Genomic DNA, 14,550 nt, shown 5'->3' on the forward strand with positions numbered 1-14,550 from the left:
TATAACCTAGACCAGCTTTCAACCTAACCTCTAATCCAGCATCATCAAAGTGTCCAGGGGATCCTTGAGAAAGCACTCAGCCCAGACACCTTAAGACACCAGTCATGCCTTATCAGGCATCAGCAACACCAGCCAGGTAATATCCATAATATCGTCTTGCATTTCCAAAGAGGTAACAGGACATGAGTATCCAATTGTATTCTTTTGCTATTTTAGGAGGCAGGGACATGACCATCTAATTGGTTTCTCTAAGCCATTGCTCAACACAAAGTACCCAGCTTCTGTAGCTGAATAAACATTTGCCAAGTTGAATTGACCTGAAAGAAGAAAGCTGTTAGAAAGAAGAAAGCCGGTTAGGTGAGCCACGTGAAGCGTTGGTGTCTCCCCTATGATGGGAAATATTTAAAAAGAGACGTGGGGACCACTGGTTCACGAACCAGACCCATAAAGGAAAAGTGTGCAAGAACTGACCTGAATCTGTGGAGCACAGACTAGTGGGCTCTGCATTAAGGATTAGCCTTCGGGTGGGGGTGATGACTGCAAGGGTGACAGCTGGGACTTCCGCGTTCTGGTCATGTTCTTTCTCATTCTGGGTGCTGCTTATATGGGTGTGTTCAATTTGTGAAAGTTTATAGAGTCATATACTTATGTGTATTTTTCTATACATACATTAGACAAGAAAAGAATTTATATAATAGCATTCTTTATAGGCAATCTGTTTTCAAATAAAAGAACCTCTGAAGCAAATTGCCTGAAGCAGTGTTTACCCTTGAACACTAATTAATTAATTAAGAGTCTGGGCTTCGGACCAACTGGCTCAGAATGCAATTCTAATTCCGTCACTCACTGGGATATCTGGGCCGTGTTACGTAATACCTCTAAGATTCCATTTTCTCATCAGTAAAGTGGGCAAATAATAATACGAACGTGACTTGAGGTGTTGAGAAGACTACTCCAGACAGCTCATGGACAGGCTCTGGCACATAGTCCACTTCCCACGAATGACTGCTAGCCCTTTTATAATTGTTGCAGTGCATCCAAATCTCAGCTGTGTGTGCCAGAAAGTCACCTTTCCTCCTGCTTCTATACTTGGCCTTATTTTATTTTTTAAGTCCTGATCCCTTTGGGTAGAAGAAAATCTCTGTCCTTTCAGATTTCCTACTCTCACCCTGGGATTATATCTGCATTTCAGGTTGGCCCATACATTGCTCTACACCATGTCTGCTGTCTGCCTCCTTCTTCTTACTCCCATGAGACCTCGAGTGGCCACCCACAGGCTCCTTGGCATCCCCTCAGCTACTCCTGGGCTCCTTTGGGGAACATGGCATTACTGCATGGCCCCTGCTCCCTGCTGGGGTGAGGGTGCTCTGGGAGGCTGTTTCAGGCCATCTGTCTAGATGTGTGCACACCTTCTACTCGGGGGTAATATTGACCAGCCAGCACTACATCTGAGAGAGTGGTTTGTCTTCCTCCCTGCCCTGCTCTCTGCCCATCCTGCTCCAGCCAATGGAAGGAGCAGGCCAGAGGGAGGCCTGCATTACTCAGCACAACAACTATAACACAGGGACTCTGGAAAATCAGAGAGAAGTTTATTTCTGTCTTACATAGTTATCTGGTGTGTCTGAGCTGGAGGACAACCTGCTTCACGAGGTCATTCAGGGAGCCAGGTTTCCTCTGTTTTATTTTTCCACCATCCTTAGAGTCTTTCCTCTTCACGGTCAAAGTCAGACTGAGGCACACTCATGTTCCAGATCACAGGTAGGTGAAAAAAGAATAAAACCAGGCAAGTTGTTCCCTTAAATAGGTGAGGCTGAAGTTACTCAAAACCTTATGACTCTCGATCTTTTGATGAGAACTTATCACGTGAGCGCATCACCGACTGATCCAAGCACTCCTTCCAGCAATGTTCAGCACCCTCCTCTGGTAAATACCAGCTTCTCCATCATCTCCATGGTGTTTATTTTCCACTTGAGTAGTGTCCATGGGGAACTTCCTCCTTGCTCACTCTTTATCTGGCTTTGAGAGTGAAGGGACAATGGAAACTATGGAAGTAGAATCGACAGGACTTGACAACTGATTATAGTTGATGACTATTTTAGATTCCACGTATAAGGGAGATTGTGCAGTATTCGTCTGTGTCTGACTTTATATCCCCCATATTTGTCCATGTTGCAAAATGGCTTTTTTTTTCTTCTTTTTAAAGGCTGAATAATATTCCATTGTGTATGCACATGCTGCATTATATTTATCCATTCACCCATGCATGGACATTTAGGTTGTTTCCACATTTTGGCTATTATGAGCTAAAAGAGTCAAACTCATAGAAGAGAGTAGAATGGTGGTTGCCAGGGGCTGGGGGGAGAGGGAAAAGGGGAGATATTGGTCAAAGGGTACAAAGTTTCAGCTACGAAAGATGAATAAGTTCTAGAGATACTAATCTATAGAGGTATGACTATAGTTAACAACACTGTGTTGTATACTTTGTATCAATTATATCTCAATAAAGCCAGAAAAAAATAGTAAAATAGAAAGGAATTGAAACTTTTCTTTCTTTCTTTCTTTCTTTCTTTCTTTCTTTCTTTCTTTCTTTCTTTCTTTCTTTCTTTCTTTCTTTTTTTTTTTTTTAATGTTTAGCCAAATGTGGTGCCCAGGTGGCTCAGTCAGTTAAGCATCTGCCTTCAGCTCAGGTCATGAACTCAGGGTCCTCAGATTGAGCCTCACATAAGGCTCCCTGCTCGGTGGGGAGTCTGCTGCTCCCTTTCACTCTCCCTCTGTGCTCTCCCTCAATCTCTCTCTCAAATAAATAAATATTTTTTAAAAATGTAGCCTAAGGTGATAAGAGCTGACATGGGATATACTAGAAAAGGGAACCAATTTAATGAGAATTTAAAAAATATAATGAAAATAATAGCAAAACCCACCTTTTAGGCATACTGAGAACTTTGACTGTATGACTTCATCTGATCTTCAAAATGACACTAATTTATTCTTGTTTTCCTTTTTTCTTTAAGATTTTATTTATTTATTTATTTATTTATTTATTTATTTGAGACACAGAGAGAGGCAGAGACATAGGCAGAAGAGAGGCAGGCTCCCTGCGGGGTACCTGACGTGGGACTCCATCCCGGGACTCGGGGGGCGGGTCATGACCTCTCTGTGTGAGTTGAGCTTCCTCATGGCATGTCAGCTTTAGACCAAGTGGATATCCTACATAGTTGCTTATGGAAGAAGTGTTTAATGCAACTTCTGTCTAACTAGCATTCTGCATGGAAGCTGCTTCACTTTTTATGACTTCTGTTGGTGGATATGGTAAAAATCCCCAAAATGCTACCAAATGACTCATGTTGGGCAAATCATTAGGTTGATCTTCTACAGTAATATGTATAATCTATGGTGGAAATAATATTATCTGGTTTTTTTTAATCTCTGAAGGAAACACCGAAGCTTAGAAACATGAACATGGTGCTCATTCCACCATCCAGACTTCATATAATTCAAGCAACTTGCTTTAAATTCCACTCTTCAGTTCCCCCATAAACATAGATCTGTGATTGTACACAATCCCATCTATTAACGTATTTTATCTTATTCTCATCTCAACAAATTTGGACACTCGACAATTCTTAAATGATGACAATAGAAGGCTTTGCTTCAGTGAATGAGACCAGAATTGTGTTGTTTTCAGTTCTTAAGTCTGTCCTCTTGTTGTCATTTAGGGCTAAAGCTGTAAGCACATCTGTATTCACCCGAGTGTTGCAGTTCTGTCGTGGTAAGTCTAGCTGGGGCTGCGCTGGCACTGGTTCAGGGCCAGCTTCTCAGAGTCTCGTGGCTTTTCTTCTATGCTATTGCATCACTGTTCCTCGATGGCCCTTGCAGCTACAGACATTGTGTCCCTTCAGGGTAGAGGGGAAGGGGAAGTGGTGATGGCCTCAAGTTTATGCCTCTTACTGGGAAAAACCAAAGGCTTCCCAGAGCCCCCAGCAGATTTCCCCTGATGACTCATCTGCCAGGACGGTGTACGTGGCCACTCGTGCCCACAGGCTGGGTTAGGACAGGGGTGCCTGCGTGGGCCTAGACCCATGGCCTCCCAGAACAGAGTTGAGGCTCTGCTAGCAGAAACGAAGGAGGGGGAATGGGTATGAGGGAGGAGTGTGGTAGTTGGTGTCACAAAGGACTTAACTTTACTCTCTTTCCTCGATGTTTGGGAGGATCAAATATATATGAAATGTGCAAAGGGGCCCTTTGCAAAATGAAAGCATGCAGCTTCCTTCCATGATCATTCTACATCATATGCCTGTTTTATTAAAGACAGCTCCTTCTTCTTCTTTTTTTTTTTTTTAAGATTTCATTTATTTATTCATGAGAGATACCACAGAGAGAGAGAGAGAGAGAGAGAGGCAGAGACACAGGCAGAGGGAGAAGCAGGCTCCATGCAGGGAGCCCGACATGGAACTTGATCCTGGGTCTCCAGGATCACACCCTGGGCTGCAGGTGGCATTAAACTGCTGCGCCACCGGGGCTGCCCCTGCTTCTTCTATCTTACCCTGAGAGCCACCTAACAAAACTGCCTATGGCCCGACTCTGCCCACCTTCTAACCTCATCTCTACGACAGCCACCCCTCTGCTGCTCACCACCTTCCTCTGACAGCAGCCACTTCTTTCAGAGACCTGTGAATTCACTAAGGCTTTTCTCACTCAAGGGTCCTTGCTTTTGCCATTTTCCTTGCTTGGAACAGACTCCCCCTTTCTGTTACCTCTTCAGAGAAGTCCAGGCCAACTCCCAACATGTGTGAAAAATCCATCCTGCACCCTTCCCCCCACAACCAATGCTCTTTCTGAGCATAGAGCACACTCTTCATTCCTATACAGTCTACCGATTTATCTTTATCTGCTGACGAGGCAGCCTGGTGTAAGATTTCCAGGTGCTAGAGCCAGACCACCCAGATATAAGCCCTTCCTAGCTGTGTGGTCCTGAGCAGGTTACTCTAATGTCCTGGTGCCTCGGTTTCCTCATCTGTAAAACAGGGATATTAATTTTTCCTACCTCATGGGATTGTGAGGAGGATTAAATGCGTCAATATTTGTAAGATGCCTAGAACCAGGGCCTGTACATACAAGGGACTGTGGGAGTGTTAAGTTTAAAAAAGAAATAGCATACCCTTCCTCAGCCATATGACACACTCCATGAAGACAGTGGCCACATCTGCTCTCATGCTACAGTGGCTAGCACGATGCCAGACCATGCCGTCATTGGTGTGATGATTGCTGTCGTCTTACCTCTAGTGGGCATTAAATATTTGTTGAATGAATAAGCGCATAAATGAATAATGGAGTGATGTTCTATGTGGGGGAGGAGAGGAGTGGAATAACCTGGTTACCAAAACTAGTGCATTACAAGAGCACAGGTTTCCAGAAAATACTGAGCAGAAGTCTCTGACACAGCAGGGAGTTAAAACCCGTCCCTGTAGTCTGTTGGAACAAATCATCCACAACAGAGTGAGGTTGCCGCATGGACCACCCCCCAAGTGGCCTCCACTTGCTTCCCGGCTACAGAGGCTGCTAGGTCTAAGATAGCCCCAGAAATGGAAATGAGCTTCTGGGTGGCACCCAGGTGCACCCTCCCACCCGGTCAGAAAGCTGTAGCATGGATTAGGTGTCTTGCCTGCTGACCCCACCACCCTGGGGACAGCTGCTTCCTGGCTGGCCTGAGCTCTGGCCCCATCACCACTTGGGACCGTTCTGACTCCCTCTGAAGAGGATTTTTCCAGACCCCAAACTCCGGCAGCTTTGTGGGCCAGCTGCCTTCTGTTCCCTTTCGGAGGCAAGCAAGGCTCTTAAATCATGAATGTGCATCCAAGTTGTGCTGTGGGGTCTCAGGCCACTGGCTGCTCTACTAATGCTTGTCCAACCTGGGTGTCCCAGGAGCCAGCAGGGCCCAGTAACATAGGCCTGGGTGGCTCTGGCTGCTTCCAGGGCCGGATCTTGGCCCGTCTGCCACCGCCACTGAGGAGGCCTCCAGGCTGCGCAGTGAAGACCGTCAGGCCGGGCCTCCCCGTCCACAGGCAACCGCGAGTTTGTCTGCTTCCCCTTGCTGCATGGCAGCAGGGTTTCCCCTTTCCTGCTCGGCCCAGCTGGAAGCCTCTTTATGAACGGTTTGTTTGCAAGCTCTTGGTGGTCTGGGAACTGGTCTGCAATTTCCTGGAAGGGGAACATTCTGTCCGTCTCTCTCCTCCGATAATCGTCGCCCTGCCATCTGTCCCTCCCTCCTTCGGCCCACACACTGCACACCTTAGAACACTCCAGAGTTTCCGAGGAGAGAAAACACTTCCACCCCTGAAAAAGTAAAACGTGGGGATGCCTGGGTGACTCAGTCGGCCAAGCATCGGCCTAGGGCTCCTGTCCTGATCCCAGGGTCCTGGGATGGAGCCCCACATCTGGCTCCCTGCTCTGTGGGGAGCCTGCTTCTCCCTCTCCCCCTGCTGCACCCCCTGCTTGTGCTGTCTCTCTCTCTGTGTCAAATAAATAAATAAAATCTTAAGAAAAAAAAGTTTAACATGTGATGGTACGTATTATGTAGGGGATGTCACCTTCCATGAGGCTCTTTAAGGATAGTTTTGAGGGAAAATTCTAGGGCAACTGTTTAGAAGCTGTTTGCGGTTTGTCTCTTTATTAAAGACAATTTCTGGCCCCACTTGGTTGTGAGAACCAAGCCACGAGCTGAGGAACAGGAAGAGGAGTGACAATGACCAACATTTGCTTTGGCACAAATGCCTCCAGTGGAGTCTATTCCTGCCCATAAGGCCTGGCGGTCACTCGGAGCTCTTCCCCTGACACCACCCCAGAGCCAGGTAGCCTGCTCCCCGGATTCACTCTCCATTCAGCTCCTTTGGTCATCTCTCCCTTCTCAGGAGAATAGCATCCATTTCTCACAGCCAGCCCCTCCTGAGAAAGAAAGAACCAGACTTGGCTTCCTGCCTCTTTGGTGGGTCTTGGCTGGAAGCAGGAGTGGTTTAGACCCTCACTTTCAGCCAAATCTCGTATAAGTTATCAATAAGTCCTTACATTCTCTTAAGGCTAATGGGATGAAACAAACCTTGAACTGCTAATAGCTTTTTGACTTGGAAGGGAACTCAGAAATGATCCAGTTCACTGGTGTTCAGGCTTTTTAATTTTTTTTAATTTTTATTTTTTTAGCCACAGCAAACCCCCTTCCAGTGAGATCCTACTGAGAAGCCCAGGAGGCTGACTGTGAAGTGATGAAGAGCTCAGACCCCACAGACTCATCTCCTTAGCTTCTTGGTAGTCCCTGAGACCCTCACTCTATGTCTAGGACTCTCTGGAAACTACCTTGAAAGTAATTCATTACCATGGAGCGAAGTGTGGCCCAGAGAACCCAACCTGGTAGTCCAATGTAGCAGTTACTTGGAGGCCTGGACACAACTGAAACCCAAGTTCCCTGGGGTCAGATTCATATGCTTACAAACATTCTGACAGCCTGTAGCATATTACCCACATTTGTGTTTAACTTAGCCGTTTAATGAAATGGCTCAACCCATTTCCTTTTTCATTAATTTTAGTGATCTCCATTGTGTACTATTTTTTCTAGGGCTACCATAACAAAGTACCACACACTAGGTGTCTTAAACAATCGAAATTAATTTCCTCACAATCCTGATGGTTAGAAGTCCAAGGTTGAGGTGTCTTCAGGGGTTGGTTCCTCCTGAGGCCTCCCTCCTTGGCTTGTACACAACCCGTATTCCCCCTGTGTCTTCACACGGTCTTTTCTCTGTGCCTGTCTATGTCCAAATTTCCTCTTCTTATAAGGACACCAGTCATATTGAATTAGTGTCCACTCTAGTGATCTTATTTTAACTTAGTTACCTCTTGAAAGACCCTGTCTCCAAATCCAGTCACACTCTGAGATTTTGGGTTTAAGGACTTAAACATATGAATAATTGGCGGTGGAGAGGGACACCGGTCAGCCCATAAAAGTTGGCCAATCTTCACCTTGGAGTGGTTCATTCAAAGACAGCATGTGTAAATGAAATAAATCAATCAGAGAAAGCAATTATGATTTCACTCATATGTGGAATTTAAGAAACAAAACAGATGAACACAGGGGAAGAGAGGAAAAAATAAAATAGGACAAAATCAGAGAGGGAGACAAACTATAAGAGATTCTTAACTGTAGAAAAAAACTGAGGGTTGCTGGAAGAGAGGAGAGGAGGGTGGAGTAACTGGGTGATGGGTATTAAGGAGGGCACCTGATATAATGAGCACTGGGTGTTATATGCAATTAATGAATCAGTAAATTCTACCTCTGAAACTAAAAATGCACTATATGCTAATTAATTGATTTTAAATAATAATAAAAAAAACAGAAAGAGAAGCCATAGTCTGTGACTTCTTATACATTTAAAAACATTTTTCCATAGTCTTATTTTTAGGTCACTTTTTTTTTTCTAATTAAAACTTGGAAGACATTGCTCTACTGACTTCTGGCCTTGCAAATCATTATGGAGAAAGTTCGAGGCAAGTGGAATTTCTTTTTCCAGTTCCAACTGCCAGACACACGAGGAAGGGCATTTTGGACCCGCCCCAGCCAAACAACAGGACGAGTTCTGCCTCACGAGAGTGACCCCAAGTGAGGCCACCAAGGGGTGCCAGGCGAACCTAGCACACTCTGCTAACCCCAGAACCTTTAGCAGATAAATAGTTGTAACCACTACACTGGGGGACGATGTGTTGCCCAGCGATCCATATCTGGCACATGGGGCCAGCAGGAATTCTTTCTGGGTTCCAGTACAGTTCAAGATCCAAGGTTATGTGGGTGGTGAGGAGTTTAGGCTTTGCCTCTCTTAAGCCATCAGGTACCTGCCACAGCAGGGCTGCTCATGATGCCATGCCGAAATGCCTGCCTCGCCAGCAGACTGCCTCCTACAAATGGGGGGAGTCTGAGCACATCCCCTCTCAACCTCTTGTAGGAGCCAAGCTTGGCTCTGCTGACTCTGGCGCCCACCACCTCTCCGGGTGTCCCCCAGCATTCCTGTTTGAATTGCAGTGGATTTGGCAGCTGTGCTCCAGATATAGCGCCTGGGATCTGGTGGGGTCACAGACAGAGCCTGGTGTCATGGCAGATGGAGTTGCTGTTCCCGATTTTGTGTGTGTGTTTGTGTGCATTAGAGGGGGTGATTTCCTATAGTAGGAGGCAGTTACATATTCAGCTGACTATTTAGATTTACAAATATTTACAAATTTTAGAATAATATTTTACAAATATTAGAATAATAAAATTTAAAAACAAATATGGGTAACTAACAGGATTGTCAACTTTTTTTTTTTAGGATTTTACTTATTTATTCATGAGAGACACATAGAGAGAGAGAGAGGCAGAGACACAGGCAGAGGGAGAAGCAGGCTCCATGCAGGGAGCCCGACTTGGGACTCGATCCCCAGACTCCAGGATCACGCCCTGGGCTGAAGTCGGCGCTAAACCGCTGAGCCACCCGGGCTGCCCAAAATTGTCAACTTTTTAATCACCTTAGAGTATCTTCAAAAGAGCAGGTTATTCTTTATTATCATCATCCACTCACCAAAGAAATTCATTACAGCGTCTAACTAAATTGCAAAGCACAGAAACTCAGAGAAAAGGATCATCCTCCTTAAGAGAGAATTAACGTGTGATGTACATCTTTATGTATATGGATAATATTAACTTTTGGAGACGCAGAAAAGCTGCAGCTTAAAATCAGATTTTACACAAGTTTCCTTTAAGTGGCCCGTTCTCCTTACAATGAGCTTCCAGAATGTAAAGGAACATTCACCTGCCTGTTGAGCTGGAAGTTTATCTCCCTCCCTTCCTGGGCAGAGTATTATGACCTCGAAGTCACGCCAATTATTTAAGTGCTGCATTAGGTTACATGCTTCCTTATCGTGAAATAGTAAACCTTATTAGTCGCCCCAGATCAGACCATTTCTGGGTCTAGCCTTTGTTGGCACTTCAGATAAACTTCGTTTCATATGGGGGCATCCCACAGAGTTGGGGGGGGGGCATTTTGAAGGTAGGGAAAAGGCTTGGCAGCAGAATGAAGTCCCCCAGGACCCCGCCGACTTTATTAGTCTGTGGAATAAGAGATGGACGGGCCACTGCAGGGCCCACGGGAGCGTCCAGGCCGTGTGCAGCGAAGCCGCCCGGCTGCCCCGTCCCAGGGTGGGGTCGGCCTCACTGGCCTGGCCAGGGACCCAGCCAGGACACACAGAGCCCCCAGAGGGTGGACACTGATAGGGGGGCAATTAAGTGCACTCTTTCTTCTTTTCAGAGAAAGGGAATGAAGAGTCACTTAGAAACCCAAGGAGAAGGTCTGGGAGGGGCTTGCAGGAGAATGGCCGGGAGCCTGAGGACTGCCTCCGTGGACACCCCCCCTCCCACGGGAGCCCTGGGACTCCCCATGGTATCCTTCATGCGGTGGGATCCTCGCCCCGCCCCACCCTCCCGCCCAAAGCCCAGAGGGAGGCCAGGCCTGCCCTCCCGGGTGGGCCTCGTGGCCGCCCTCCAACCACTGCCCCCCGGGAAGGCGCAGATGCCTTGAAACCAAGCCTGTACCTGAGAGGAGGAAGGCGAACCGTCCGGTGGGGCAACAGGCCGCTCCCTGGAGCGCCTCCAGGAAGCCGGGCCTGGGCCCAGCGGGCGGCTCCCGGGCTGCTGTCTCCTTGCTGCCCTGTCCCTTTGTTTCTGGCCCCATTCACCTGCCACCACTTTGCCCCACTTGAAATCAGACCCCGAGGAGATCGTTGTCAAATGCCACAGCCCCGGTGCTTGCGGCGGCAACAGAACAGTGGGCTTTGAAGGCTTGGCTCCGGTGTCAGCCCGGCCTGCCGCTACCTGTGTCACCACAGGCAAGCCTGGAAGCTCCTTGCCTATAGTTTCCTCATCTGCAAAAGGCAACGGATGCTAGTCCCTGGCTCCCTCCCCGAAAGGAGGTCGTGGCCCGGATGAGTCAACAGGAGGAAGGAACCACGATTAGTAATGGGGATAACCGGGGTGCTGGTTGTACCTCCGCTCCTCTGGCCCGAGCTCACCTTAATTACTGGCAATCAGAAGGGGACATGCGGGGAGCAGGGGAGGAAGGGGGAAGAGCAAAGCAGGGGGTCATTCCAGGGTGCTTGAAATAGTTTCAAACTCTACAAAAAAACACACAAAACACTGTACAGTTTCAACCATCGTAAACATGACATAACAACGGGGGCATCTGGGTGGGTTCAGTGGGTTGAGCGTCTGCCTCTGGCCCAGGCCATGATCATTCCCACGTCCTGGGACCAAGCCCCCCATCGGGCTCCCTGCTCAGCGGGGAGTCTGCTTCTCCCTCTCCCTCTGCTGCTCCCCCCACTTGTTCTCTCTCTCTCTCAAATAAATAAAATCTTTTAAAAAATGCCCTAGCAACAAAAAAGACTAGAAAAAAAGATATTAGGGAGTGAAAGTTATTTCTAAGTGCAAGGGTTATAATTTTTACTTTCTGCTCTTATAACAAAAAATACATTTGAAGATGTCCCCTTCCTCTCCCCCGCCCCCCGCCACCTCATGGCTGCCTGTGCCACGTGTGCCCACCATACCTGGTCACAATTTCATAGGGAGCATGGGACAGGGTGGAAGATGTCTTGGGTCTTGATTTCATAGACAAGTCAGGAGGAGAAAACTCAGATGAGACACATGAAAGCAGGAAAAGGGGCGGCAACCGGACGGCTCAGTCTGGCGGAGCACAGACAAGGAGGATGTCCTGGGGGCAGGCACTGCTGGCTCAGGGTGATCTTGGGGAGCCTTGGTAGGGAGAGAAAAGTGAGGAGAAAATGGAGCCACTGGCAATACCTGAATGAGGTGACAGGACACCTGCCAAAGAGGCTTGGGCCCCGAGGGCCAACCTTAGTATGGAAGTAAAGTGACAGTGGTAGGGAAACTGAGGCAAAGCTCTCTTCTGTGATGAGCAAGGGCAGAAACCCTTGCATCTCCATGGCATCCGGGGTTCATTCCCTGCACGCAGACTCCTAGAGCTGACCTGCGATGTCATTTCAGGTCCACCTAACCCAAGGCCTGGATGCTGGGTTTTTTTCTGCTGCTTCCATGATAAACTCAGAAAATGAGCACGGCTGAGCCTGCGGGTACCCATGACAGGGTGTTTCCTGCCAATCTCAGCCTCCAGGTAGTGCTGCTCTGGTCTAGGAACACCCAGGGACGTGCGCGGGGCCCTTACCCCTGTGAGGGCCTCCACAGAACTTTCCCCCGCCAAGCAGAGCCAGTGTTGGGGCTGGAAGGCACTTGTGGTTCTTATTACGATCGCAGGACACCCCTCACAGCAACCATCCGGGAACTCTAAAAAGACCAGGTTTACTACTCACAAATCCTGGATGATGCACAGCATGCCTAGGGCCACACAGTGAGATTTTGGGGAGAAATAGAGAGAGAAAGCACAAACCTCGGTTCTGCCTTTATGGGGGTCAAGGGTGGGATGCCTAAGGTTTCAGTCTTTCTTGGTGAATTTAAAATGTAACAGCAGAAATCAGGACACTAGCCAGGAAAAGCAGGGTCACTCAAGTGGTCAGTTATCTGGGTTCCCCAGAGCTTTCTACAAGGGGAACCTCATGGGTGGGACACCTACCTGCTGGTTGTACTCAAGTGGCGGTATGGTTACTCAAGTTGGAGGCCGCTGAAATGGAGGCCTCAGCAACACAAAGCGTAATGCCAGGCGCTGGCCCTACACCTGGACTCTGAGGAGCTGACACAGCAGATTCCCCAGCTTAGGATGGTGCCCATTTGATTGCTAGGATGGTGGAGACACGGAGCTTCAGCGCTGTCTTCCCTGATGGTCTTCAGGTAGCCGGTTGGCTCAACAGGACGTTTTCCTGATCGCATACGGGGTGGTTCCACTGTCAAGGAGATGTGAGGGGGGCCAAGTGAAGGAAATCCGTGCTTCCTGACAGTACAAAAGAACAACATTTCTTCAGACCTAATTAACACAAAGGATTTATCAACAGTCAAGAGCCGAAAATGTCGTGAAATACACTTTCTTTTAAAGACTTTTCTAGTAAGAAGTACATGCTCACTGTAAGAGTGGAAAAAAAAATGTCTAAAATAGCATAAAGAATAAAACAGCATCAGCAAAGGGTCATCACCCAGAGAGAAGACACAGGTCACTTTAGTGTATTTTTTTTCAGTTTATTTTCTATTGAAAAGAAAAATCTCAAAAGCATTATTGAGAACACTTAAGTCTCTGCTAAATTTATATAGATTATATAAATATTACCTGACATATATTTTCCTATATCTTGAAGAGGTCTTTTACTGGTGCCAAAGTATTTTATTGAAAGAATCTATGAATTTAGGCATGCCCTTATTATTAGACAATAAATGGGTTTCTAATGGGGTTTTTTGCTATTATAAATAATGAGGGAAAAAATCTAAGTATTCATTTCTCTGTTAATAGCTCTGATCATTTTTGTACAATAAATTCCTAGAAGCGCTACTACCAGGTGTCTGACACCTTTTCTACAATTTCTCCGGGTAGCTCAGTGATTCCATCACCTTACTCTCCTGCCAAACTCAGTTTCTGAAACAAAACCAGACTTTGCTAATAGCCAAAAATAGTATTGGCATAATTCTCCTCGAAGGGGCGATACAGTCAAAATGCCAGACATTTTGGCAGGCAGGTACAATACCTCAGATGTCACAAATGAAAATCCTGGGGATAAAACCTGGCATTTAAGTCACCAGACAGAATGGAGTAGGACATGGAGGTGAGGTAACTTAACATCAGTGGTGAAGAGTAATGCGAATCCAAAAAAGCTTGCCATCTTAGGTCAGAATAACAGAAGCATGGAGTCCAGAACTGGAGGGTGGTGTCCTCCGCCGTGTGTGGCCAGATCCAGCCTCAGGAGTTGATGCCACAGTGCAAAGGGACAGCGCAAGTGGTCCTTGTTGGAGGAGAGATCAGAATAAGGGAACTGGAGTCCGCTTCTCTGGGGTGCGACTCAGCAGCCACCACTGCGTTAGGTGACACAAGACCCCTGCCCATGGCTGACTGGCGCAGGGGTGGGTGCTCAGGGTCTCTGCAGGAAGATGACACCTGGAACCGAGAGACACAGAAAGGGGAGTCACCCATCTGCACCGCAGGCCTTGTCGTAGGAGAACCAGGGACCCTCGCCCCGAATCCCAGCCGCTGGCTGCACTGATCCTGAGGGGCTTCTCAGGGAACACTACCCAGAGTCGGTTCTGGAACCTGCAACAGAAAAGGAAGAGCCCTAACTTAGTGCACAGCCCCCGCTAATTCGCGAAGCGTTGGAACACCTGCGGGGTTCATTCTGGGCGAGACGCGAGAGCTGTAGGCGAACCTGTGCGGTCCGGGCCGCGGAGCAGGGGGGTCAGACTGGGTCCCGGGGGCGTCGAGGGGCGGAGCTAGAGGATGCAAGCCCCCCACCCCCACCCCCGCCCCCGCCCCGCACCCCTGGGAGTCGGTGCAAACGTCCGCTCGTTTTTTTTTTTTTTTTTTTTTTTTGTGCAAC

General features: G+C 47.7%; 1 long non-coding RNA gene across 9 annotated transcripts in view; it reads right to left on the reverse strand.

Annotated features, from left to right (window-relative positions):
* Positions 1 to 1,568: 1,568 nt before the first annotated feature.
* LOC144313022 (uncharacterized) overlaps positions 1,569 to 14,550 on the reverse strand; it is a 74,463-nt gene continuing 61,481 nt past the window's right edge. For 4 of the 9 annotated variants that reach the window (XR_013378689.1, XR_013378696.1, XR_013378692.1 and 1 more), the window contains 4 exons: positions 13,708 to 14,267; positions 12,651 to 12,965; positions 11,611 to 11,815; positions 10,516 to 11,181 (listed from right to left, as the gene is read on the reverse strand). This is a non-coding gene — a long non-coding RNA (uncharacterized LOC144313022). The other 5 variants (XR_013378687.1, XR_013378688.1, XR_013378690.1 and 2 more) reach the window with 5 other exon arrangements.

The sequence above is a fragment of the Canis aureus genome, chromosome 4 (genome assembly GCF_053574225.1).
Source record: "Canis aureus isolate CA01 chromosome 4, VMU_Caureus_v.1.0, whole genome shotgun sequence".
Lineage (NCBI taxonomy): Eukaryota > Metazoa > Chordata > Mammalia > Carnivora > Canidae > Canis > Canis aureus.